Below are 16,679 nucleotides of genomic sequence, written 5' to 3'. Positions count from 1 at the left end.
TTAAAATTTTTATATTCTGTGCCCCCAACCGAAAGGGTCACCACACAGTAGCCGCCGACGTCCATTGATTGGGACTTGGACGCCATAGAAATCCGATGGCGCGTCGGCAGGACCGTGAGGGAGTGGCTACATACCGTGTCTGGGTGAATAAAACTCTCTGTGCTCCCGCTGTCGATTAGGCAAGTGGTGGCGCGGCCGTTTACCGTGATATCCATCATGGAGCTGGATAGATGATGAGGGAGGGCTTGATCCAGCGTAACGGAGGCCAGTGTATGGCTTAGTGAGTCGGTATGGTCGTCCGACGAGACGGTGGTCGAGTCCGGAGACGAAGTGGCGGTTGAGTGCGGCGGATAAAATGGCGGCGGCCATGCGGCCGGAGGTGCACAAAATGGCGGATAAGATGGCTGCCCCCATGGTTCGCACGCGGCGCTGCTGGCGTTCGCTGGTTTCCCCCTGCAGGCATTGGCGTAATGGCCTTTCTTCCCACAGCCCGAGCAGGTAGTGGTCTTAGCCGGGCAGTGCGCTCTAGGGTGTTTTAACTGGCCACAGAAATAGCATTTTTGGGCCTGGTTACGGGGCATCGCTGCGGTTCCTACCGGGGGCGGCTGTCCCAGTTGATTTCGGGACATCGCTGCAGCAGTTGGTGCCGGGGGCGGTGGTCCCATGTCCCACGGTCGCGATGGCCATGGCGCGGCGCCGTTACGTGAGTATGCTTCGAGGTTTCGGTGGGCCGCATCTAGCGAGAGCACAAGGGCTACGGCCGTCTTCAGGTCGAGCTCCTTGCTTTCGAGCAGTCTCTGCCGGGAGTAGTCGGACTGGAGGCCCCTGACGAAGGCATCACAAGTAAGTCCCTCCGCGTGCCCCGCAGCCGTTACCTCCTTACAGTTGCAGTCTCTGCAGAGTGTCTGTAACGCCCATAAAAATGCCTCTACCGATTCCCCCGGTTGCTGCCTGCGGGATCCCAAGAGGTGTCTGGCGTAAATTGTGTTCACTCGGCGCGTGTATTGCCCTTTTAGTAGTTCGAGGGCCGCCGTGTACGTAGTAGCGTCCCGGATGAGCGTATATACTTGAGGGCTCACCTGGGCGGTCAAAACTTTTAGTTTGTTCTCCTCCGATGTCACGGCGGAGGCTCCTAGGAAGGATTCAAAGCAGCTCAGCCAGTGTTCGAAATTGGTTGATGAACCCGCTGCTTGAGGGTCGAGGTCCAGGCATGCCGGTCTGAGGGCTCGCAGCAACGCCTGCTGTTGTTGCTGTTCAGGTGTCGCCATTTTACTTCTAGTTAATAAAATTGATACGCTTATCAATTACCCCATAAAAGACGATGAATCAGGAAGGTGATGAAAAGGCTTTTATTAACTAAAGAACAGAGCATGCCTCTCGTGGGTGGCTGGTTCCAAGAAGGAAGTGAGTCGGCGAAACCCCCACCTTTATACCTGGTCATGTGGGCGGAGTCAGCTGAGGCATGCCTTGGTACACAGCGCCACCCAGAGGTAACAATATACAATAACAGTGGTTTACCACACGCCTTAAGAGGGTTAATGGGGCGCAAAGCAACAAGCGCCCGGGCGCGGCGATATCTGCGCCTCTCGCAGAATTGACCGGCCATTTTGCGGCGGCGCTGAACAATACCGCCCGATCTCCTGCGCACACAGATCTTGACGTCATTCGAGCGTGTAACACCCTTGTGGCACCCCGGAACAGATACTGAGTGGCGCCCCCCTCCTTTCCGCCTGGCGCAACCAAGGACAGGTAGACTGGAACACGGTGGCATAGTGGTTAGCACTGTTGCCTCACAGCGCCAGGGACCCGGGTTCGAATCCGGCCTCGGGCGACTGTCTGTGTGGAGTTTGCACATTCTCCCCGTGTTTGCGTGGGTTTTCTCCGGGTGCTCCTGTTTCCTCCCACAGTCCAAAGATGTGCGGGTTAGGTTGATTGGCTATGATAAATTGACCCTTAGTGTTAGGGGGATTAAATACGTGGGGTTACGGGGATAGGGTGGGATATGTGTTGGTGTAGGGGTTACGGGGATCGGGTGGGATATGTGTCGGTGCAGGCTCGATGGGCCGAAATGGCCTCTATCTGCACTGTGGGGTTTCTGTGATTCTGTGATTTCCCAGTCGCTGTGGGGCTGCGGGGGGGTGGGGGCGCTATTTAAAGGTAGACATTTTGTGTGGTAGACATTTTTGCACCACTCATTGAGAGAGAGAGAGAGATTTTGAGAAAGAGAAACTTCTACATTGAGTCAACGCTGTGTGAAGTAGTTTTGGCTTCTGACCATAACTTTGCAGGTACTTTGGTTTTGGACCTTTATTACTTTGATTGCCAAGAGACTATGGGGGCTGCACTAATTGGGGGCTTCGTCCTGCGCCTGCAGATTCAGAGGCCACAGAGAGAGAGTGGCAATCATGGCCAGACGGAGGAGGGCCAACAGGCCTCTGTACAGGAGACCTTACCCTCCCAGGGTGTTTCGCCAACAATTCTCAAACGTTAATATGTCTGAGGAGCAGTGTTGGCGAAGGCTGCGCTTCAGCAAGGAGGTGGTCACTGAGCTCTGCCGCCTGCTGCAGCCAGATCTGCAGCCTCAACTGAGAAGCAGGATGTCTCTGTCAGTGGCCGTGAAGATAACAGTGGCTCTCAACTTTTATGCCACCGGCTCATTTCAATCAGCTACTGGGGACATCGCCAATATCTCCCAGTTCACGGTCCATTGCTGCATCCGTCAGGTTCACAAATGCCCTCTATAAAAGGAGACAAGAGTACATCTCTTTCCCCATGACCCCGGACAAGCAGCATGAATGCGCTATGGGCTTAGCGAGGATAGCGGGCTTCCCCTTGGTGTAGGGCGCCATTGACTGCACACATGTGGCTTTACGTGCTCCGCATGAGAATGCAGAGGATTTCTGCAACCGCAAGGGGTTCCATTCCATAAACGTGCAGTTGGTCTGTGACCACAAACAGCTGATACTCGCTGTTAATGCCTGCTATCCTGGCAGCAGCCACGATGCATACATCCTGCGCCAGACTACTGTGGCAGAACTTTTCCAGGCACCGCATCACCCAGGTGGTTGGCTTCTCGGGGACAAGGGATATCCTCTGTGCACCTGACTGATGACACCGCTCCGTACGCCCAACACCCCTGCTGAGCTGCGGTACAACGAGAGTCATCAAGCTACCAGGAACATCGTTGAGCACACAATCGGCGTGCTCAAGCAACAGTTCCGCTGTCTGGACCACTCTGGAGGAGCCCTGCAGTACTCGCCTGAGCGAGTCTCCCACTTCGTTGTTGTGTGCTGCATGCTGCATAACCTTGCAATCCTCAGGACCCAGCCAATGCCACCAGGCCTTGGAACACCACCAGAGGAGGAGGAGGAAGAGGAGGAGAATGATCATCAGCAGCACCAAGGTGGGAGGGAGGCCCACAATGTAGAAACTGGAAGGGCCGTCTGTCAACGGCTGATAGCAAGCCGCTTCTAGGCCCCTGCTGAGGAAATGGCTTCTGCCATTGAGAACAACATGAATGAAATCAACCCGCAACCCCTAAGCCGGCCAAGGCAGCAATAATTGTGTGGTAAACCACTGTTTGTATTCCTGTTTGTCCTGTTTGTATTCCACTGTGTACATGCCTGGACATGCCTCGGCTGACTCCTCCCACAGGTCCTAGTATAAAGGTGATTGCTCCCCAGCCCTTTGTATCCTGGACCGGTCGACCACTCGAGGCAGACCTCCATTCTTTTGTTAATAAAAGCCTTTAGTTACTCTCTTAACTCTCAGTCTTTTATGAGTAATTGATAGCGCATCAATTTTATTAACAAAATTTTTATAATGGAGAAGATCCTCACACCAGCATGCCTGGACTTAGATCATCGGGAGGCGGACTCATCCACCAAGTTTACTCACTGGCTTAAGTGTTTCGAAAAATTCCTGACCGCCTCCGAAGCAATCAAATCGGAAGAGGACAAACTGGCTGACCTGACCTCCAAAGTGAACCACCGAGTGTACTCGGTCATCCAAGACGCGACCTCGTACGCGGACGCTATCAAGCTCCTCAAGGACCAGTACACGCGCCCAGTGAACGAAGTGTACGCCAGGCACCTTCTGGGGAGTCGTAAACAACAACCTGGGGAATCGACCGTGGAATACCTTCAGGCACTGTCTGTGCTTGGCCGGGCCTGTGGGTGTAAGGATGTAAAGGCCGCCGTGTACACAGAGGAACTTATCCGGGACGCTTTTGTAGCGGGCCACAGATCCAATTACACCCGACAGCGACTGTTGGAGCAGAGTAACCTCAACCTCAACAAGGCCTCTGAACTCGCACTATCGTTGGATGCAGCCTACCAGGGCATGGATGCCTACTCCTCTGCACCGTGGACGCCGCGGGGAATGACAGCCTGGGACACGGTAGGACCGCCTCATAGCGCCGTGCCACCCCAGCCACACCCCAACAATGGCCCAACTACCGCAGCAGTGTCCCAAGGCCAGACAGCAGTGCCCCAAGGCCAGAAATGCTACTTCTGTGGCCAGGCAAAACACCCCAGAGCGCGCTGCCTGGCGAAAAACGCGATCTGCTCGGGCTGCGGGAAGAAGGGACACTACGCTAGCGTCTGCAGGGCCAAAGCCACCCCGAACCCCAGCAGCGCCGCGTGTGGGCCATGCGGGCCGCCATCTTGGACCTCCCCGGCCATGTGCGAATCACTGGTGCAGCAGCCATTTTGGACGCCTCCAGCCACATGGGGATCATGGACGCCGCCATCTTGGACGACAGCCGGGACGCAGCAGGCCCCCGACACCGCCTCATCTGATACCCGCAGCGACACACCGACCCCTACGCTGGCATCCGTTACACTGGACCAAGCGAGACCGCACCAACTGGCCAGTTCCACAATGGACATTAAGGTAAATGGTCACGATACAATCTGCCTTTTTGACTCTGGGAGCACGGAGAGCTTCATCCACCCCGGCACGGTGCGGCGTTGCTCTCTCCCAGTCCTGCCTGCGCAACAGCGGATTTCTATGGCCTCCGAGTCCCAGTCGGCGGACATCGGCGGCTACTGCGTGGTGACACTCGTAGTAGACGGGACCGTGTACGATCATTTTAAACTTCTGGTCCTGCCTGACCTCTGCGCTGCCGTCCTGCTGGGGTTAGATTTTCAGTGCCACCTTAAAAGTGTTACGATGGCGTACGGTGGACCCCTACCCCCACTCACAGTCCGCAGCCAGCAGCTTCCAAATTGCCCGCTGCGCACCAGGTGCAACCTCTCCACACTCAGAGTCACCCCCCCACCACTGTTTGCTAACCTCACCCCCGACTGTAAGCCCATCGCCACAAAGAGCAGGCGATACAGTGCCGGGGACAGGGTTTTCATTAAAACCGAAGTGGAGCGGCTCCTGAAAGAAGGGATTATTGAGGGCAGCACCAGCCCCTGGCGAGCCCAGGTTGTGGTCGTTAAGACCGACGAGAAGCAGCGCCTGGTCATCGACTACAGCCAGACAATAAATCGCTACACCCTGCTGGACGCCTACCCACTCCCCCGTATAGCTGATATGGTCAACCAGATCGCGCAGTACCGCGTCTTCTCGACCATTGACCTGAAATCAGCGTACCACCAGCTCCCCATCCGCCCTGAGGACCGCCAGTACACTGCCTTTGAGGCAAACGGCCGCCTCTATCACTTCCTTAGGGTTCCCTTTGGCGTCACCAACGGGGTCTCCGTCTTCCAAAGGGAGATGGACCGGATAGTAGATCAAAATGCGTTGCAGGCCACTTTCCCATATCTGGACAATGTGACCATCTGCGGCCGTGACTTGCAGGACCATGACGCAAACCTCGAAAAATTCCTCCGCACCGCCCAACTCCTAAACCTGACATATAACAAGGAGAAGTGCATATTCCGCACAAACCGCCTCGCCATCCTTGGCTGTGTTGTGGAACACGGAGTCATCGGCCCCGACCCCGACCGGATGCGTCCCCTTATGGAACTCCCACTGCCCCACTGCCTCAAGGCCCTGAAGAGGTGCCTAGGGTTTTTCTCCTATTACGCCCAGTGGGTCCCCTACTATGCGGACAAGGCCCGTCCGCTGATCAAGTCCACCTCTTTTCCCTTGATGGCAGAGGCCCGCTTAGCCTTCCACCGTATCAAGGAGGACATTGCCAAAGCCACCATGCATGCAGTGGACGAATCCATCCCCTTCCAGGTGGAAAGCGACGCGTCCGACTTTGCCCTGGCCGCTACCCTCAATCAGGCGGGGAGACCCGTGGCCTTCTTTTCACGAACCCTCCAAGGCCCGGAGACCAGACACTCCGCTGTTGAGAAGGAGGCCCAGGCGATTGTGGAGGCTGTGCGTCATTGGAGGCACTACCTGGCCGGAAAACGATTTACCCTGCTCACTGACCAGCGTTCAGTTGCTTTTATGTTTAACAACAAGCAGAGGGGCAAAATCAAAAATGACAAGATCTTGAGGTGGAGAATCGAACTTTCCACCTACAACTACGAGATCTTGTACCGGCCCGGGAAGCTAAATGAACCCCCGGATGCGCTATCGCGTGGCACCTGCGCCAGCACGCAGATCGATAGACTGCGGGCCCTCCACAATGACCTCTGCCACCCGGGGGTCACCAGGTTCTTCCACCTCATCAAGGCCCGCAACCTGCCTTACTCTATTGAGGAGGTCAGGACCATGACCAGGAACTGCCAAGTCTGCGCTGAGTGCAAACCGCACTTTTATAGACCAGACAGGGCCCACCTGATAAAAGCCACTCGCCCCTTCGAGCGCCTGAGCGTTGATTTTAAAGGGCCTCTCCCCTCCTCTGACCGCAATGTGTACTTCCTCAATATTATTGATGAGTACTCCCGTTTCCCGTTCGCCTTCCCCTGCCCGGACATGACCAGTGCCACGGTCATTAAATGTCTGAACAACCTCTTCACCCTGTTCGGCTTCCCCAGCTATATCCATAGCGACCGGGGCTCATCGTTTATGAGCGACGAACTCCGTCAGTACCTGCTAACTAGGGGTATTGCCACAAGCAGGACCACCAGTTACAACCCCCGGGGGAACGGACAGGTGGAAAGAGAGAATGCGACAGTTTGGAAGGCCGTCCTGCTAGCCTTAAAGTCTAGGGGCCTTCCAACCTCCCGCTGGCAGGATGTGCTCCCCGATGCGCTCCACTCCATTCGGTCACTGCTCTGCACTGCCACTAACGCCACCCCTCATGAGAAAATGTTTGTCTTCCCAAGGAAGTCCACATCGGGGACATCGCTACCGCCATGGCTGACGTCCCCAGGGCCGGTCCTACTGAGAAGACACGTGAGGACCCATAAAACGGACCCCCTGGTCGAGAGGGTCGACCTCCTCCACGCCAACCCCCAGTATGCTTACATCGCATACCCGGACGGGCGGGAGGACACAGTCTCCATAAGAGACCTTGCACCCTCGGGGGCCGCAGTAACCCACTACCCACTACCACCCCCCCCCACGATCCGATATCCAGCCCCAGCAGACGGCAGGCCTGGGCCCCGCGACCCGCTCGACATCTACGAGGACGACACGCCCGTGCCACAGCCTACGCTGGACTCGACGCCGGAAGCTTCACTACCCCTGCCGTCGCCACGCCGATCACAGCGGCAGACAAGACATCCGGAGAGACTCCAATACACTAACTTTTAATACACTTCACCCCGCCGGACTCAATTTTAAACAAGGGGTGAATGTGGTAAACCACTGTTTGTATTCCTGTTTGTCCTGTTTGTATTCCACTGTGTACATGCCTGGACATGCCTCGGCTGACTCCTCCCACAGGTCCTAGTATAAAGGTGATTGCTCCCCAGCCCTTTGTATCCTGGACCGGTCGACCACTCGAGGCAGACCTCCATTCTTTTGTTAATAAAAGCCTTTAGTTACTCTCTTAACTCTCAGTCTTTTATGAGTAATTGATAGCGCATCAAATTGCAAAGACCAAACGTACATTTTGAATACAAAAACGTATTTATTTTACAAACTCTGTGTAAGTCATTTCCTCATGACAAACTAATAGAAAGAAACACAAAAAAACAGTCATTAACATAACTGGTTCTCACAACCTGGAGATAATGTCCAAAACATTAAACAAAAGTTTGACCACGAACCTCGGCCTTTAATAAAAAAATGACCAACATTTTGTCACACCTTCTACTTTTTGCCCTTCGAGGGTGATCTCCTTCCCTTGCGCACTTCCCCCCTTCCCACCTACTGCTCCTCTGTAATGGGACCCCAGTGGCTGTAGCAAGGCTGGTGGAAGGCTGCTGATTGTCAGAACCTGAGACTGCAGATGCCCTTCAAGGACAGCCTTGACCAGCTCTGGGCCTGGAGGGCCCGGCTGCAGTCTGCACCAACTCGGCATTGGCGGCAGCAGTGTGTCCTACAGGCAGCGGCATGTGCAGTGGAGAAGTGACAGTGGTGGCAGCAGGAATGCTGTCATCTTGAGAGAGGACAGCAACTCCCTGCTCGACTGACACACTGGCACTCCCACGGGGCAGCACTTCAGCATCCGGAGCAATCTGCTGGAGCACAGATTGCTGGCCTGCTGCGGCGCGGTGAGAGCCCTGGGGAAATGTGTCCGAACCAGTGAGGATGGCAGCAGTCAGTGCTTGCGTAGCCTCAATCTGAGTCTGCATGAGAGCAGTCAGAGATGGGGTCATGGCAGCCAGTGACTGAATTGCAGCACTAAGCATTAGCGTGGCATCCGCCTGTGCTACGGCAAAGTGCTCCACACTCCTTGCCCGTGATTCAATGCATTCAGGCACCCTTCCCCACCCATGAGCTCAGTGTGCATGTCCACCGCCTGGGTGTTCATTTCAGTGATCAGCCGCTCCTCCTCTGCGTCCAGTGCAGTAGGACTCGCTGACATACTCTCCCTCCGGGGAGAAGGCCCCCGAGCTTCCCTACCCCCATGGCATTGCTGCAGCCCGCTGGGTCCTGGAGCTTCACCCTCATCAGACCCTTCCCCCCTACTCCCCTCCAGGGAAGGCGTGTTCCCAGTGTGGGCATGGGCTTCCTCGGGAGAGGGTGGCGCTGATGCTCCGGCTTCCTCTTCCTCCTCGCCTGCAGCTTCACTCCCACTGGCAGCTTGAGGGCCCGCCTCCTCAGCTGGTGAATCACCATCTGAAAGCAGGGAGGTACAAGAGTGGCTTTAGCGTGAGGACAAGGGGGCAGTAAGGGAGGAATGAGCGCAGCGATTTAGTAATTTGGATTGAAAGTGTCAAAGGCTGGTGTTCTGAGGGACAAGTGGAAGGAGAGAGGGCAAAAAGGTGATGACCTTACCATTGCTGTCCAGAACGGGGTCGGCCTCTCCAGTGGCGACGGGTCCGATCACCCGGCTTGCCACAATCCTGTGGACGCGCACCTCAAGATCGCTGAGGGATTGCAGCTGAGGCCGCCCTCCACCTGTCCATTGCTGCTGTCTCCTATTATGAGATAGCTTGGCCTGCAAGAAAAAGGACGGCGTCTGAGTAAATATACAGCCATGGTCTTGCCTGATGTGTCTCTCATAGTTGAATAGCCCTTACTGTATACAGCCATGGCCTTCCCTGATGTGCCACCCATAATTGAATAGCCCTAACTGTATGCAGCCATGGTCTTGCCTGATGTGCCTCCCATAGGTGAATAGCCCTTACTGTATGCAAAGTATGGAATGTGCGTGTGTGTTTTATGAGAGGGCCATAGGTCTTGGATGAGCGTTGGGCATTGGGGTTTTAAGACCTTCTGGCCATAGAGTGAGGTTGAGATGGAGGGATGGAGAGGTATTGAAAAAAAGCCACTCACCCTGACGACCCGAGTGAGGTCATTGAACTTTTTTCTACATTGTATATGAGTCCTGGGCACCATGCTCCTGGAGGAGATGCTCTGAGCCACCTCCCTCCGCACTCTTCTGTACTCACGCAGCAAAGGCCTCCTGCCACTCTCTGGGTACAGTATTGATCTTCTGCGCTCCACCACGCCAACCAGAGCCTCCAAGGCCCGCTCGCTGAAGCGCTGTGCTCGCTCCCTGGCCCTCTCCATAGTCCTTGGCTGCAAGATTTAGGCACAGGTCTGTCCAGGCCGAGATTCAAGGCTGCAATGAGCAGGGTGTGGCTGGAGAGCAAGATCGACCCTCCCCTTTAAGAACTGTCCGGTGCCAGTGTGTCTGTGTTCCATCGCTAACTGACAGCACCTACGCTGCACCCGCGCTCTGAGTTAGTGCCTCGCTCCTCGGCCTTTATGCCTTAAGAGAGGTGTGTAGCACCTGATTTAGCGCTCCAATCACCTCCAGGGCCAGTAAAAGCCAAGTTTGCCGTCGGAGGCGATAATTAGCGACAGGCGCTAAACTTTGCGCACGGCCAATAATCGCGCCCCAAACGGGGCGATACTGAATTTTTCCCCCTATGCCTCTTTATGAAGCCCAGGATCCCGTATACTTTTTTAACTGCTTTCTCAACCTGCCCTAGCACCTTCAACGATTTGTGCACATATACCCCCAGGTCTCTCTATTCATGCACCCCTTTTAGAATTGTACCCTTTAGTTTATATTGCCTCTCCTCATTCTTCCTACCATAATGTATCACTTCACACTTTTCATCTGCCACGTGTCCGTCCATTCCACCAGCCTGTCTATTTCCTTTAGAAGTCTATCACTCTCCTCCTCACCGTTCACTATACTTTTAAGTTTTGTGTCATCTGCAAATTTTGAAATTGTGCCCTGTATACCATAGTCCAAGTCATTAATATATATCAAGAAAAGCAGTGATTCTAGTACCGACCCTGGAGACCACCACTGTATACCTTCCTGCAGTCCGAAAAACAACTGTTCATCACTACTCTCTGTTTCCTGTCACTTGGCAATTTTGTATCCATGCTGCCACTGTCCTGTTTATTCCATGGCCTTCAACTTTGCTGGCAAGCCTATTATGTGGCACTTTATCAAACACCTTTTGGAAGTCCATGTGCACCACGTCAATCGCATTGCCCTCATCAACCCTCTCTGTTACCTCATCAAAAAACTCAATCAAGTTAGTTCAAGATGATTTGCCTTTAACAAATTCATGCTGGCTTTCCTTAATTAATCCACACATAACGCAAGTGGAAAAAAATGAAGAAAACCAAAGAGCAGAGAAGTCGGGGGGGGGGGGTGGGGGAGTGAAATCACACGCACGGGGTGGAACTAAGGAGGAATCAGAAGCGCAAAGAAAATATGGACACACGGAGAATTTTGCCAACTGATTTGATGCACATGGAAACAAGAGATGAAGCTTTAAGTCACGGTCTCTCTCGCTCTCTCTCTGGCACAGATTCTCAGTGCTGTTCGCCAGGCAAAGACTCAGCATCTTATCTCTTTGCCCTAGCCCCCTCCCTCCCTCTCTCCAGGGTCTCTCTCTGCACACTGTGTCCAAACACTAGCTGCCACCACTGCCTTGTGCACAGACCAGCTTGCTTTCCTTCACTCTCTGCACAATTAAACCAAAACCTGTGCAAGAACAGAGAGATCCTGGATGGGTTGGACAGTCTCACATGATTGATAAGGCATCTCGGCCGCCGCTTGTCCCAATTCTGATTGGTCTATTATGTCAATTTTCTTTCTACACATTTTTGGCACACCCCAGTTTGAGAACCACTGTCCTAGGTTATATTCAATGACAAACAATTCACTCACTGGCAAATTAAACAAATATATTGTTGTAATTTATAATGGGTGAGAAACAATGCTTACTTTATTGGAGCCACTGTGTCATTCACTTCTTTACAATTTGGTGTCAGATTGGATTTACTGAAATCATTCCCTACAGAGTTGTGGGCTAGATCAACTATACCCTCATAGAAACATAGAAACATAGAAACATAGAAGATAGGAGCAGGAGTAGGCCATTCGGCCCCTCGAGCCTGCTCCGCCATTCAATGAGATCATGGCTGATCATCCAAATTCAGTACCCTGTCCCTGCCTTCTCCCCATATCCCTTGATCCCTTTAGCCTTAAGAAATATATCCAACTCCTTCTTGAATATATTTAATGAATTGGCCTCAACTGCCTTCAGATTCACTACTGATACATGAAAGGAAGAGACTAAATGGTTATAGTACTTGCTTCTTGGTGTCGACTGAGAATTTGAACACAATTATTTACAGAACAGATTTAATAATGCACCTGTGCTATTTATTTAGCTGCCATGAGTAAAGAAAATGCAAATTTTTAGTTTCCAGGACCCAATCAATAAAAACAATGTTCCATTGTCTGTACTCAGAACTCTTACTAGCTTAATTCCAAAGTTCTTTCACTAAAGATGCATTTTTGAGATAAGGAGCTGGTTTCTCAGAGTGAGGAAATGCAGTGGGGCAGAAGAGATCATTTCTGAGATTTGGGATGGAGGCGCCCTTCTGTGACGGCAGGTTTAGCTGCACTGAGGGATGCAGCAGTTCAGTGCTATCGAGCTTCGACTGCATATAGCAGCAGTACAAAATGCTGCAGTGTCCTGCATCCTGTACATGATATATATCTGCTGGTACCAGCTACTTCCAGCTTGTAAATCTTTTCACACAGCCTGCACCACGCAAACCAGAGTCCTTCTGCACCGCACTACAAACACCAGGGCCATCCATGCAAATCACAAGGATCAATGGATAAAGACTCCAGGCAGCGCTATCGATCTGAAACAAACAGCAAAATACTGCAGATGCTGGATCACCACAGATCAGACACCATCTGTGGAAAGAGGAAGTAGGGTCATTAATCTTGCCTTCCTATCAATCTGAACTTCACTGACTCCATCTTACCCAGGATTTGTGTCCATACCTTTCTTCACGAGAGACATGTTCAAATTCCCCTGGAAAGAATTTGAAAACTCAAGGGTGTTGAGATACCGCGGCAAACGTGGGAGTCGAGACCAGAGCTAGTAAAACAGAACAGCTTTTTATTTCAGCCTCATGGCAAAACAGGAACTGGAAGAGCCCGCGCCTGACTTAAATACTCCCCAGACAGGAAGTGCTCCCGGCAGCCTGTCCCTGTGGGAAACAAGTTGCTGGAGGAAAGGGTCCCCGGTTGGGGGCGTCTGCTTAAACTGTCCGTACCGCCGTGAGCGGATTGTGTCCAGTGGTGGCGTGTCGCCACAGAGCTCCCCCCAGAATCTGCTTAGGAGGAGTGGACGAGTCGTGACGGTGGTCTGATGGTTCTGCCGCAGCGGCTCTGCGTGATCGCCGGTCTAGTTGGCGGGGCCTGGCGGTTCGCCGCCGGCTGTGCTGGCTTGCTGGCGGGACGGCCTCTAGTTGGAGACCGGGCCACGGGGACCTGTTCCCCTGGTTCTGTGTGTGCTGGTTTGAGCCGGTCGATGGAGGCTGTCTCGACCCTGTCGCCGAGTCGCAGCTTGAAGACCTTGTCCCCGGTTTGTAGTACTTCGTATGGTCCATCGTACGGGGGTCGCAGGGGTCCGCGGTGCGCGTCGTGTCGCACGAAGACGAAGCGCGCCTGCTGTAAATTTGGCGGAACGTGAGGTGCAAGTTCGCCGTGTCGGTTGACCAGAAGTGGGGCGAACTGCTGAGCAGAAGAGAAAAAGTTGAGCCGCTGCTGGTCGGCCGACCAAGGCGTGGTAGCCTCCGGAAGGAATTCGCCTGGGACGCGCAGCGGTTGTCCGTAGACTAACTCCGCTGCCGAGGACTGGAGGTCTTCTTTGACCGCGGTGCGTAGGCCTAGTAGTACCCACGGTAGGCGGTCAGTCCAGGTACTGTCCTGCAGGCCGGCGCAGAGTGAGGCCTTGAGTGACCGGTGGAAGCGTTCACAAAGCCCGTTGGCCTGCGGGTGGTATGCCGTGGTTCGGTGGAGCGTCACACCGAGGTTGCGTGCTGTGGCCGTCCAGAGTTCGGAGGTGAACTGGGCGCCTCTGTCGGAGGTTATGTCGGCCGGTACGCAGAACCTCGCTACCCAGGTGTTAACGAACGCCCTGGCGATGTCGGCTGTGGTGGTGGAGGTCAGCAGCACTGCCTCAGGCCAGCGTGTGTAGCGGTCGACCATCGTGAGGAGATAAGTCTGGCCTTGCGATGGCGGCAGGGGCCCGACGATGTCGACGTGTACGTGGTCGAAGCGGCGGCTGGGTACCTCGAAGTCTCCCAGGGGTGCCTTTGTATGCCGTTGTACCTTAGCCCGTTGGCAGGCGAGGCAGGAGGTGGCCCAAGTCCGAACATCTCTGCTGAGGACGCGCCAGACGAAACGCTGGGAGAGGAGTTTGACGGACGCGCGGGAACCCGGGTGGGAGAGCCCGTGGAGCGCGTCGAAGACACGGCGGCGCCAGGTTTCAGGGACGACCGGCCTGGGTTGGCTGAATGTGATGTCGCAAGTAACTGTCGTGGCTTCGGGCCCGTGCGTGACCTTGGCTAGGCGTAGCCCTGGCAGGCTGGTAGCCGCCGAGAGGAGGTCTGGGTCCGTGAGCTGGGCCGCTGCTAGTTGCGCGTAGTCGACCGCGAGGTGATTCGCACAGATGGCGGGACGGGAAAGGCAGTCGGCGACAACGTTGTCTCTACCGGAGACGTGCTGGATGTCCGTGGTAAACTCGGACACGGCCGCGAGCTGGCGTTGCTGCCGAGCGGACCAGGGTTCGGTGTGCTTGGCCATCGCGTATGTGAGTGGCTTGTGGTCCACGCACGCGGTGAAGGGGCGGCCTTCCAGGAGGAACCTGAAATGGCGGACCGACAGGTGCAGCGCGAGAAGCTCGCGGTCGAAAGTGGAGTATTTGACCTCCGGGGGGCGCAGTTGGCGGCTGTAGAAGGCAAGTGGCTGCCACGCGCCATTAACCCACTGCTCGAACACGGCCCCGACCGCGTGGTCGGAGGCGTCGGTGGTGAGCACGACCCGGGCGTCGGCCCTCGGGTGCGCGAGCAGAGTGGCGTCGGCGAGCGCGTTTTTGGTGGCATCGAAGGCGGCTGATGTGTCAGTGGTCCAGGCTACGGCCATCTTGCCGGATTTACCTCGGAGGGAGTCGTATAGGGGCTTCATGAGGGCTGCAGCTCTGGGGATGAACCTGTTGTAGAAGTTCACCATCCCGAGGAACTCCTGGAGGCCCTTGATGGTTGTGGGGCGGGGGAACTGCTGGACGGCCTGCACCTTGTTGGGCAGGGGGACGGCCCCAGCAGGGGTGATGTGGTGACCAAGAAAATCGATCTCGGTTAGGCCGAATTGGCACTTCGCCGGGCTGAGGATGAGCCCGTGTTGGGCGAGGCGCCCGAACAGGACGCGAAGATGTTCGAGGTGTTCCTGTTTGGAGGAGCTGGCCACGAGAATGTCGTCTAGATAGACGAATAGGAAGTTCAGGTCCCGCAGGACCGAGCCCATAAGGCGCTGGAAAGCCTGGGCTGCATTCTTGAGGCCGAAGGGCATCCTCAGGAACTCGAACAGGCTGAATGGGGTGATGACGGCCGTTTTGGGGATGTCCGCAGGGTGTACGGGGACTTGGTGGTAACCGCGCACCAGGTCGACTTTGGAAAAGACGGTTCGTCCGGCCAGTCGGGCCGAGAAGTCCTGGATGTGAGGCACCGGGTATCGGTCGGGGGTGGTGGCGTCGTTAAGGCGGCGGTAGTTCCCACAAGGGCGCCAGCCTCCGCCGGGCTTGGGGGCGATGTGGAGGGGCGAGGCCCAGGGGCTGCTGGAGCGGCGGATGATGCTGAGTTGTTCCATGGTGGTGAACTCGGCCCGCGCGATTTCCAGCTTGGCCGGGTTGAGCCTGCGGGCGTGGGCAGAAACTGGAGGGCCAGTGGTGGGGATATAGTGCTCCACCCCGTGTTTGGCGGCTTTGGCCGAAAAGGTCGGGTTGGTGAGGGCGGGAAACTCGGCTAGGAGTGCCGAGTAGTCGTCCACGGCCCTGGCGAGGCAGTAGGTCGTCAGGCCGGCCGAACGGTCCGGGGTAAAGGCGCCGGGGATGGTGGCCATAGTGTTGGCATCGACGAGGCGGTGCCTCGGAATGTCGACAAGGAGGCCGTGGGTGCGTAGGAAGTCGGCGCCGATGAGTGGACAGAGGACCTTGGCGGTGAGGAACTCCCAGCGGTAGCTGCGGCCCGCGAGGTCGAGCGTGACCATGCGGGTGCCATATGTGCGGATGTCCGAGCCATTGGCGGCGGCCAGCGTGATACCTCGTGTGCCGCGTTGGATTTCGAGGGCGGTGGCGGGGGTGATGCTGTGCTGGGCCCCTGTGTCGCACAGAAATCGGCGGTTGGTTCTGTCGTCAGTGACGTACAGTAGAGGCCCCTTTTGCCCCACGGCCATCGCGGGGGCCAGTGCGGGGGGGGAATTGAAGGTGCACGGTGGTGCGCAGCGTTGGGCCTTAGTGCCAAAACGGGTGTGGTAGTAACAGTGGCCCGGAGTGGTAGGGCGGGCGGGCCTGGTGGGCTGGGGAGACCGCGTGGTCGTTGCCGCGAGGTCGGGTGTGACGTCGCGTGCGGACTGTGCAGAGAGCAGCCGGTCGGCCTTTCCTGCTATGTCATTCAGGTCCGTGGAGCCGGACTCCACAATGAGCGGGCGGATGCTGGCGGGAAGCTGCCGAATGAAAAGCGTGCGAAAGAGGGTGCCGGGGGGCTTGTCGTCCGCAAGGGACAGCATGTGGGAAAGCAGGTCTGATGGTGAAGCGTCACCGAGACCGGGGAGGTCAAGGAGTTGGCAGTGGCGCTGGTAAGAGGACGTTTGAAATTTTTTAAGGAGC

The 16,679-nt window shown here is 55.5% G+C and overlaps 1 protein-coding gene across 1 annotated transcript in view; it reads right to left on the bottom strand.

Moving 5' to 3' along the window:
• LOC147104924 (serine/threonine-protein phosphatase 4 catalytic subunit-like) overlaps positions 1 to 16,679 on the bottom strand; it is an 847,849-nt gene that overhangs the window by 107,335 nt on the left and 723,835 nt on the right. The window lies entirely within an intron of this gene.

The sequence above is a fragment of the Somniosus microcephalus genome, chromosome 19 (assembly GCF_052327205.1).
Source record: "Somniosus microcephalus isolate GS21.2 chromosome 19, FLI_Smic_1.0, whole genome shotgun sequence".
Taxonomy (NCBI): Eukaryota; Metazoa; Chordata; class Chondrichthyes; order Squaliformes; family Somniosidae; genus Somniosus; species Somniosus microcephalus.
The sequence above is the reverse complement of the archived record's forward strand: the minus strand, read 5'-3'. Positions and strand labels throughout refer to the sequence as shown.